This window comes from Tenrec ecaudatus, chromosome 1 (assembly GCF_050624435.1).
Source record: "Tenrec ecaudatus isolate mTenEca1 chromosome 1, mTenEca1.hap1, whole genome shotgun sequence".
Taxonomy (NCBI): Eukaryota; Metazoa; Chordata; class Mammalia; order Afrosoricida; family Tenrecidae; genus Tenrec; species Tenrec ecaudatus.
In genome coordinates, this window is record NC_134530.1 from 300,621,562 (window position 1) to 300,632,869 (window position 11,308).

General features: G+C 44.3%; 1 pseudogene; it reads right to left on the reverse strand.

The window, feature by feature from the left end:
* Positions 1–10,555: 10,555 nt before the first annotated feature.
* LOC142426978 (small ubiquitin-related modifier 2-like) lies at positions 10,556–11,064 on the reverse strand (annotated as a pseudogene).
* Between the last annotated feature and the right edge of the window lie 244 nt (positions 11,065–11,308).

An 11,308-nucleotide genomic window follows, 5' to 3' on the forward strand; every position in this document is an offset into this window, starting at 1 on the left:
CAAAATTGTATCAAAATCAAATTGTATCAAAATACATCAATTGTATCAACTATATCTGCTAGAATTGATTTTACAAGACTTGCAGTTCTTATGACAATCTATACATCAATTGTATCAAAATGTTACGTTTTCGCCTAACTATATCTGCTAGAATTGATTTTACAAGGCCTTCTGATAGCAACATCATTTACGTCCCTTGACTACCATCAGAAGGGTTCACCTGAGCCTTAATCTAGGTGCAAAGGGGTTTTGGGCTTCCACTGTCATCCAGTCTTTTAGGACAGTTTTTAAGAGTTGGTCTTTTCAGAAGCAGGTGACCAGGCTTTTGGACCTGCACCTCCAAGTTTCCCAATAGCAGAGAGCATCCACACCATTTCCACCGCCCAGGCATTCTAAGGAACAGTGTGTGTTTAGGAAAAATTAGTCGTAGGGACTTTCTGTACTGTACCACTGCAGAGTTCCAGTTTCAGAGATGCACAGAGGCAGTTTTACCCTGTCCTATTGTGTCGCTTTGAGTCGGCAATCGGCTTGATGGCAGTGAGTTCTTAAGTTATTTTTGAGGTGCAGCGAAGGTTGGAAGAGCGATAAACGCAGATGACAAACCATCTCTCTGGGTAAGTTGGTAGTTAAAATGGATAAACGGAAGGAATAGTGGACAGGTGAGGTGAACCAGCGTCAGGAATCGAGGGAGCTTCCTGGTGTTGAAGGACACACACACACACACACACACACACACACACACAGAGAAATGGTGGGCAGGCCTCACCCAACCGAAGGGTGTAGAAAGGTCAGTGGTCTATTTGCATACACATGACAGCCATCTGCAGCATTTATCCGAGTCTGACTCAGAATAACCTTGGAGCAGTTGCCAGCAAGGGGAGGTGAGATTCCTTGTCTTATCTCACAAGGCAAATTTTCTGGTAGGCTGCAATGAGATATTATCCAGCCATAAAGATAACGAAGTTCTGATATGAACCTTGAGAACATTATGCTGAATGAAATAACTGGAACACAGAAGGACCCGTACTTTGCTACCCCACTTATAGGAAATAGCCAGCAGAGAGACGAAAGTGGGGACCAGGCGCCGTGGTGGCTACATCAACGCGCTCAGGCATAAGGACACTGTGAGGCTGGCATGGGGCAGGGCAGTGCTCGCCACAGGTAAAACCAGCAAACAAATGACAGGTAAGAAGATATGCGGAGCTGACACCAAGGGCTCAAGTCGAAAGCAAATATTTTGAGACTGAGGATGACAACAAATGTACAAATGTGCTTGACGCAATGGAAGGATGTATGGATGGTGATAAGAGTTGTAGGATCCCCCAATAAAATGATTTTAAAAAAAGAAGATAACAGATGAATGAATTGCAGTCAAGAACACGGAGCTGCGATTTCTGACGAGGCTTCAAAAAGTTCGGTGCAAAATGCCATGATTTTGATTCTACTGGCCTGACTCTTCAAAGCTCCCTCATATTTTAGAACTAAAAGACCCAATCAAAGCGTTGCGTGGGAAGCCAGAGCTTGCACATGTACTGCCCTCTACTGTGTTCAGAATGTGCCTCTTTTCTAACTGCCTTAAGCAGCTCCAGGGGTGCAGCGGGTAAGTGTTTGGCTGCTAATGGGCAGGCCTATGGTTTAAATCCACATTTGCTCCAAGGGAGAAAGATATGGCAGTCTGCTTGCATAGAGGTGACAGTCTTGGAACCGCGACGGGGCAGTTCCAGTCCGTCCGATAGGGTCAGTGTGAATTAGAATCCCCTTGAAGGCAATGCCTTTGATTTGGGTGGCGCAGCAGCTAAGTTCTCTGTTGTTAGTTGAAAAAGTTACACATAACCCGCTCTGGGAGGAGACCTGGGGGCCGCTCCTATCCACACAGCTCCGTGGACACTTCTCTTCCAGTGACTAGGAGTTGAAAATTGACCGTTGGTGTTCGGTGTCATTGAGTCGGCACTGACCCACAGCGACTCTACGCACAACACGATGAAGCGATTCATGATCCTGTGCCATCCTCCCAAGGGCTCCTATGCCCGAGCCCATTGATACAGCTGAGTCAATCCATCTGTTCGAGGGTCTTCCTCGTTGATGCCACCCCACTGCTTTACTAACATGATATCTTTCCAGGGACTGGTCTCTCCTGACACTATGTACAAAGTATGGAAGACTAAGTCTTGCCATCTTTGTTCTAAGGATCACTGGCCTTGCTTCTTCCAACACAAATGGATTGTTTTAGCAGTCCATAGTATGTTCCATATTCTTTTCCAGAACCTCAATTCAAAGGCATCGATTCTTTTGTGTGTGTGTATAAGAAAGAGATTTATATACAAGAGCAATTGACCCCATGCCCTGGGAGCTGGAGGAGGCACGTGGAGATCCCTGCCATCGCTGACATGCTTCTACCACCACTGGATCCACAAGACTTCATACCCACTGGCCTGTGATCTTCCTCCATTTGGCATCATAGCCTGTGTTTCATGAGTCTGACGAGGACTTTATAGATTGGTATCAGACATATGGGCTAATATCGGATTTATGCACTTGATCTGAACTGGACTGGGATGTTTTCTCAATATTCAATTGCTCTTGTATACATGATGTATATATGATGTTTTGCTCAGCATACAGATTGAACAAAGATGGTGAGAGGATACAATCCTGACACACACCTTTCCTGATTGTAAACCATGCAGCATCCCCTTGTTCTAGTCCCACACTGCCTCTTGATGCATGTCCAAGTCCCGAATGAGCACAATGAAGTGTCTTGGCATTTCTATTCTTCTCAAGGCTATCCACAGTTTATTATGGTCCACACAGTTGAATGTGTTCGCATAGTCAATGAAACACATAAAATAAACATCTTTCTGGTATTCTCTGCTTTGAGCCAGGATTCATCTGACATCATCAATTATATCCCTTGTTCCACATCCTCTTCTGAATCCAGGCTAAACGTCTGGCAGTTCTCTGTCAATATCCTGCTGCAACCGTTGGATGATTTTAAGCAACATTTTACTTGTGTACCTTCAATGATATCATTCTATAGTTTGAGCACTCTGTTGGGCCACCTTTCTTTGAAATGGACAAACATCTGAATCCCTTCCAGTCAATTGACTAGGTAGCTGTCTTCCAAATTTCCTGGCAGAGAAGAGTGAGTGCTCCCAGCACTGGACGAGACAGGACGTGGCAACTTAGAGCTGCTTTGTGAACAGCACTAACCTATAATATTGGCTTAGGAGTTTTTCCAGACGTGGCCAGGCCATGTACTATACTATCCAGGAGCAACACGCTACTACTTTGAGAGAGACATTCTATTTCTCCTTTTGTGGGGCTCTGTCAGACTGCTTAGTGGTTCACAAGGTTCCTGTACTTGGCTGCTAACCAAAAGATTGGAGGCTCATGTCTACCTAGAGGTGCCTTGAAAGAAAGACCTGGTTACCTACTTCCAAAATTTCAGCTACATACAGTCCCTGAGTCACAATTGTCAGCCTCTCTGACAACTCATACTTAGCATTTATTGTTATGCAAATTTGTCTTAACTTAAAATTTCCCCAACATAGACATCGACAAATTCTTTTTCACAATCACCTTCGCGCGTTGCACTGCAGTTGTTAAATCATTGCAAGGTCTTGGAGCCTCTTCTTTTATTAACCGAACCCCAAACCAAACTCACTGCCATCATGTGGATGCCAACTTACAGAAACCCTATAGGACACCATAGACCTGCCCCCATGAGTTCCTAAGATTGTAACGTGTTCTACAGAAAGCTCCATCTTTATCTCTCAGAGCAGCTGGTAGCTTTGAACTGCTGACCTGCAGTTAGCAGCCCATGGCATAATCACTACACCACCAGAGCTCCTGTCTTGCACTAAAGTAAGGCTAAATAAGAACCATCAGCACCTATTCTGACTTTTCTACCAATTTGCACACATAGCGGATCACCATAGTTTGATGTTCATTCCTCATCAATTGGGTTTATCAATGTGGGTACTGAATGAGGCCAAAGCTCCTTCGGAATGGGAAGAAGGCCAAGTTGGGAGCTTGAACCAAGTGTCTGTTGCCTCAGTATTCGTTTGGATTGCAGTGTCTGTGAAACGCCCCAGAGACCATCATCTTGGGATTCCTCTGTCGGAAAAGAAATCAAGTAGCAAGTTCTCCTAGAGCTTCTCACCCTTCTTAACAAATAATCTGCAGGGGAGAGGAGGGTCCCCAACAAATCATCACGGGTCCGGTAGGTGCAACTGCACGGTGATAATGAGAAAGGATTATAGTGACGTCATAGAGAGCATGAGAGAGAGAAGAGAGATTGAAGTCATGGAGGCAGACACAATTCATGGTAGCATGCTCACCTCAGCCCTGCTTTGTGGTCCTCGTGGGGAGAGCCCAGGAGCAAGAGCAGGAGAGCTTAACTTTATTGCTACCCAAGGGTTATAATTTAGCGGGGCATGATTACCGGTAACCACACGTCACAGGAAGGGGCAGTACAATAGGCGTACACATCATAGGAAGGGGATGTACGATAGGCATAAGCGTGACAGGAAGGGGATGAGCTAGGGGTGTGCACATTTGAATGGGAGGGACTGGAGGTGTACACGTGACAAGAAGGGCGGACCCTAGATTCATGATGGCGGCCTAATCTTGGCCACCCTTGGGTGGGCTTGACCTCTCTGGGGTCTCCTACAAGGAAACAGTCACCTACTATCCTTATCAGAAGGGAGTGGGTCCTACGTGTTGTGGGATAAACAGTGGTGACTGCTTGCTCTGGACGACTGATAACCCTTAGGAAGAATAAAGCCTGGCCTACTTCTGTTGATCTCTAAGTGTATAGTCATTCGCCACGTGTAGCAAGCAGCTAAGTTTAGCATATATTTGGGGGAGACAACTTGGGAGAAATCTTTCTGTTTCCCACAATAATCCTTCTTTGTTTCCGTTGAATGTGGAGGGAAGCAAGTAATTTCAGGGGCATCTAAATGAATCATGGACTCAGTGTAGACTTGTCTCGATAGCAAGCTTCATCGGCACCTGGGGCAGGACAGGAAATGAATGGGCAACGAGAACTGCACCTGGTCCATTTTTGTCCTCTTTGATTTATTCTCTTTATCATCCACCCATTTAGTAACGACACAATCGGCTTGTTTAGTGTTGCAGAGGGAGCTCTGGGTGGGTAGTGTGTTGCAAGTAGGGCTGCTGACTGTAAGGTGAGCAGTGGAAACCCACCAGCTGCTCTGAGGATAGAGGAGGTTTTGGACTCCTGCTGAGCTTTGTGGTCTCTCAGACCCACAGTGGCAGAGGTAATCTATCCTCTAGGATCGCACCGTGGCTCAGAATGGACTTCATGCAGGGAGTTGAGTTTGGAGTGTTACATGCCTGTACTGTAGTCAAGGTAGCTCCTTGCCCTTAAGACACTTCCTCTCTACAGACAATCCAAGAAACGCATTTGAGGCACTCGGGAAATATTTACAAAGTAACTCCTTTGAGGTCTAGGATCAAAAGGGCCACAGTACAATGGATGGTCGTGTTGGTACCTGTTTGAATCGCCCACGCGCTCCCCGAGGCGTTGAGAACAGAGGTGAAAGGGAGCCAGGACTGGGTTTTCTGGGCTCCTGACTTTCCCACGCCCTCCCCTGAATCCATTGCCTTCCCGGGAGCCTGGGAATTACAATGCTGGTCCTCTGACTCACCGGGATGCTGTAAAGATGGGCGAGACGTGTCTGCTCTGCCCCTGCCGCCCTTTGACAGCAAGGTATCTCTTGAGATGACTAGAGGGTGTGAATGCTGACGATAGCAGTTTCGATTTACATTTCCATAAGCCAGACAACCTAATCCACTCTGTCTAAACATGGAAATCCCATAACTCTGCCCAGCTCATCACTCCATTAATCCACTTAACCCCTGGCCAATACATAATCTAAATATTTAATCTTGTCTATTTGTTATCTGTGTTTATTCAATGTTCATTCATGGTCTGAGTCTCCTCTCTGTTTATCCATTTGCCTTCAACTAGCAGTGCCCCAGGAAGGGAAGGAGACGGTCTCATGCATTCATTTCTTTTCTCGTCCCCGGTACTAAATAGGACACATAGTAGGTGCTTAACCATTGTTTGACGTTGAAGGGCAAGCACTTTTCAGAGTAATTTTTCCCCTTTCATCTGAAGAGAGGTCTTTCATCAGTGACATGTAAACATCTTACTTTTGAATGCCCACTCCAAAGCCTGACACACAGTGCAAATGGAATGAAAATGTGTGTGAAGGACTGTCTTAGATAACATTGCTACTGTGACACAACTGGCACAGGTACTTGACTTCGAGGAACAGAAATATGATTTTAAAAATTTTTTATTATTACAGTTCTGGAGGTGAAGCATCCAGATCAGAGTCTCAGTCATATCAAGTCCTTTCTTGTAGGTCAACCTGGGTGATCCTTGATTCGTGGCCACCAAGAGTCGTGGCATCCGTCTCCCTCAGGTTGTGCCCAGCACGTATCTGTGTTTAATTAGTTCTTTTTAGAATTCCAGTGTGACTTGGTATAGGAGATATTCTACTTTGGGATGGCTTATGAACATATCAAGGAGAACTCTTTTCATCCACAGAGGGAGGGTGTGTAGGGGTTAGAATTCCAACACATATTTTATGGAGACAAAATTCGAGCCCCAGCAATGATCGTTGGCTAAAATCTAAGAGTGATAGAGGTACTGGTCAAGGGGTCAAGAGACTTGGGATCTGATTTTGGTTCTACAGTAAGTTGGCGATATAAATTTAATCAAGTCATTTCAAACTTCAAGGTCTTGATTTTCCCCTCTTTTACCTGGATGACTGGGATCAAGTGAACTCCAAGTTGCTTTGATTCTATATTTTCCCTAGGGTCCTGGTGTAGAGAGAGGTATGATGAGAGGGGCCATCAAATGTTGGAATAGGCATTTTTTTTTTCAGCACCAGTACTGTGGGATCAAGGGAATATGTTGGAAATCAGGGGTGCCTGCTCCCCTCAAAGCCTCCTACTCATTCCCACTCTCTGCCCCTCCCAGCCTGGGCTCGTGACTCCAGACATCTGCTCATTCCATCGGCATCAGCTAATGTTTATCCAGTGCCCCCTGGACGCATGAGCCTGGAGTCACCTGGGGGAGGGCATGTGTGGAGGAGGCAGGGCGTGGGTCTCACTTGCTCGAAGCCTCCAGATGGACTGTATTTTTCCCATGCAATCCCCAAGCATGTGGGAGGTAGAAGGAGAGTCTAATTTATTGCTCAGTCATGTTTATTTTCACTCTTGGCTGGTTTAGGGCATTTTTCTTAATGTATTGGGGTCACAATTTTATCAACTTGAAGGATGCTCGAGAGCTGAGTGTGTTTGTGTGTGCGACTTCTAATGACTTGGGTTTCTGTCTTGTTTTATCTCATGAATTTTTTATCCACTAAAATCTTGATTTGGAACCTAAACTATTAGTCACACTCGCTAAATATAACTTCCTTCTTATAGACCACTACACTTATCTCATTCTATTACCATCAGCTTAATTTACTTAGAACCCAAATTAAGAACTGACTTTGCTATTTCCAAAAGAGACTCCCTCGACTTCTATTTCCCTCTAGCAATCTTCATTCTGGAAATCATTCAGAGTCTTTAGTAATGACGAAACGAAACTAATTGCTGTCAAGCGAATTCTGACTCATGACGACCTTATGTGTGTCAGAGCAGAACTGTATTTCGTACCATTTAGGCCCTTGGAAGATGTATCAGGGCAACCAATGTGACAACAACTGCTTCCCAAGACCTGAACTTGACACTGCTGACCGTGCAGGTACCAAACCCAAACCCAAACTCACTGTCACTGCATTGATTCCAATTCATAGAGACCTGGGGGAAATGTCGACAACTTTGAATGCACATGAACATATCTCATGCCAAGAGCAAACCCATTTGAACCTCGTCCTCCTTTTTTTGCTGCCGCATCTCCAAACTGTTGCTGTTTGTCAGGTACTGTTGAGTTGATCCTGGCTCATGGAGGCCCCATGAGTGCAGCAGTTCCACGGGTGGTTCCGAGGCTGTGCTCTTTCAGAAGCAGAGAGCTAGTCCTGCTTCTGGCTGGGTCTCACTTTTGGTTAGTAGTTGAGTACCTAACTATACGAGCCACTCAGGAACTCTCTCTCCTAATAGCAGGTTGCTATTGCTGCAATAGAGCCCCAGACCTCGACGCTAACCCATTCTAGAGTTCTGTATCATTATCCCCATAAGAAATAACTTCCAGAGGATGTACACTGGTACAGATAGGAACTGGAAACACAGGGAATCCAGGACAGATGAACCACTCAGGACCAGTGGTGAGAGTGGCGATACCGGGAGGGTGGAGGGAATGTGGGGTAGAAAGGGAGAACCGATTACAAGGATCTACATATAATCTCCTCCCTGGGGGATGGACAACAGACAAGTGGGTGAAGGGAGACGTCGGACAGTTCATTATATGAAAAAATAATAATTTATAAATTATCAAGGGCTCATGAGGGAGGCGGGAGCGAGGAGGGGGGAAAAAAAAAGAGGACCTGATGCCAGGGGCTTAATTGGAGAGCAAATGCTTTGAGAATGATGAGGGCAAAGAATGTACGGATGTGCTTTACACAACTGATGTATGTATGCATTGTGATAAGAGTTGTATGAGTCCCTAATAAAATGTAAAAAAAGAAAAGAAAATGATTAGGGCAAAGAATGTACAGATGTGCTTTATACAATTGATGTATGTATATGTATGGATTGTGATAAGAGTTGTATGAGCCCCTAATAAAACATTTTTTAAAAAAAGAGTTGTATGAGTCCCTAATAAAATGTTAAAAAAACAACAACAACTCTTTCTTAGGACCCATGTTTTTTTCATCTAAAAACAGTACAAAAATACACAGAAACTAAGAAAATTACAGCAAAACGCTTGGACCACAGCCGCAAAAGTTTTAAACAACGCATACTAACGACGCCAACTACCACCAAGTGTCCGAAATGCGAAACTGCTTTTGTTTAAAAAAAATCACGTGCGCCAGTAGGATTCCAATGTTTTGTTTGAGTTCCAATGCAAAATTTTCTCGACCTTTCACATTGAAGTCCAATTATGCTGAGTACTGATGTGGTTGAGTACCTGGGTTCCACTGTGTAAGTTTCCCTTCATGGCAACCCTGTATGACAGGGTAGAACTTACCCAGAGTGTTTCCTAGTTAATAGTCCATATGGAAGCACACTTTAGGCCTTCTCTACCATGGAACTGCTGGTGGCTTTGAACCACTGACCTGTAAGTTAGCAGTGGAGTGGTGAATCAGTGTGCCACCAGGATTCTTTGATAATAACTGCGGTAGTTACATAATTTCATGCCAACTTCATAAATAAGTCTAGAGGTGGAGTCTAGCCTGTCAATCAGGTCACAGCCTGATGATGGCTCCTCGTGGGTGTGACTTCTCATGAGGATTCTGGGTACTTCCTGTCTTTCTCCCTGAAGGTGGGCCACACATTTTCTCTCTACTTCATTTTCTTGCTGTTGAGACACTCAGAGTGCTAGAGGAGCCACGTGGAGACCCGCACCAGCGTTGAGATTCTTCCACCGCCTTTGGATCCACAAGACTTTCCACCCACTGGCCTGTAATCATTCAGCAACATTACATGTGTTGTGTGAGTCTGAAGAAGAATTTATGGACTAGGCTCGGGCATATAGGCTAATATGGACTTGATGTGGACTGGGCTGGGATGTTTTTTCCATATACAATTGCTCTTTGATATAAAGCTCTCTCTTACACACTTATGAATGTCTCAAGATTTGTTTCCCTAGTCAACTTGAACTAACATAGAGCTCTAATTTTGCCTGGGCCCCTCTCAAATCAAGCCATATTTCCCCCCACATGCGCCATTTATTAACATTAATTATTGTCCTTGAGGTACGTAACAATTCTCACCATTCTTTCTTTTTAAAAAATTAAAAATTTTAAAATTATTTTTTGCCCTCATTATTCTTTCTGAAGTACTCCTCCCCCATTAACATAAACTCACTGCCCACTAACGCTCCTATCAGTTTGAGTTCATATAGATGGTTTCTGATCAGAAACGTTTTTTTTTTAATTTTAAACAAGAAGTTTATTTAAACAACAAGACGCTTGACTTGAAGGGAAAACTATCCAGGCTTCATTTCTTTGAGAGTAATTTACCCCTACTTAAAGACAGATTGCCCTACATGTAACAGCTACGTACAAAAAAGTTATAAAATTGTCCTTGGTTTTACAATGATAAATGAAAAACATTAAAATTCTCCAATCCAACAAGGTATGCAAGGATTTTTTTATGTCATTGTTTTTTGTTTTTGTTAAACAGTGAGAGCAAAATAACTTACTGGAATATAGAGAGAGGAGCTGAGTGAGCATGCCGCTGATGGCGAAGGGGGGGTTTTCACAGAGCCAGTGTTTCCCCATCCCATCTCCACTTGGTGTCGATCAAAACATACCATTGGCCATTTAGTAAAAAAACAAAAACAAAATAAACAAAGGGGAAAATGCAATATGCGTGTGCACATGCACCAGATACTTTATGTACAATAAAGGAATGGGGAAGGGGAAATAAAAGAGAAAACTATACTGTAGTCGTCAGGAGGTGGTGCAACCAAATTGTGGTTTTCTAATAGAGAATGGATTCTTGGTCGGTAGGAAGAGAGTTCTGGAGGAAAGGAGCAGGCTCCCTTTTAGAAGACGCCTCCTGTCTGCTGCTGGAACACATCAATTGTATCTTCATCCTCCATTTCCAACTGTGCAGGTGTGTCTGTTTCATTGATTGGCTGTCCGTCAAATCGGAATCTGATCTGCCTCATTGACAACCCTGTCGTTCACAATAGGCTTTCATTAGTTTGCTAAGTGGCGTATGCCTCTTAATCTTAAACTGCACCACGGAACCATCCTGCCCCGCCACCTTCAAATTAATATGATCGTTGTTCTCAGTCTTGACTCCTTCCTTGGGTTTCTCGTCGGCCATGGCGAGCGCCGAAGTCTCCTCAGCTGCCGCTTCACAAAAGAGGTACCAGGTCCGCACCAAACGAGCACACAGGCAGCTCCAGGAGCGGCAGAATCGATCAGAAACTTTTAAAGTCAGTCTTTAGCTCTCAAAAACATGGTTTAAATCCTGTTTGTTTAGGACTCCCATTTGCAAAAGGGATCCAGAGATGCCTGTATTGTTATCTCAGTTAACCTCTGTGAATTTTGATTCCTTTTTTTGGTAAAATGGAGATAATATTTCCCCTCTCAAGCTCCGTAAACTACTAAACACAGGGTCTGGCATAAACCCAACCCCAAACCAAAAACAAGGC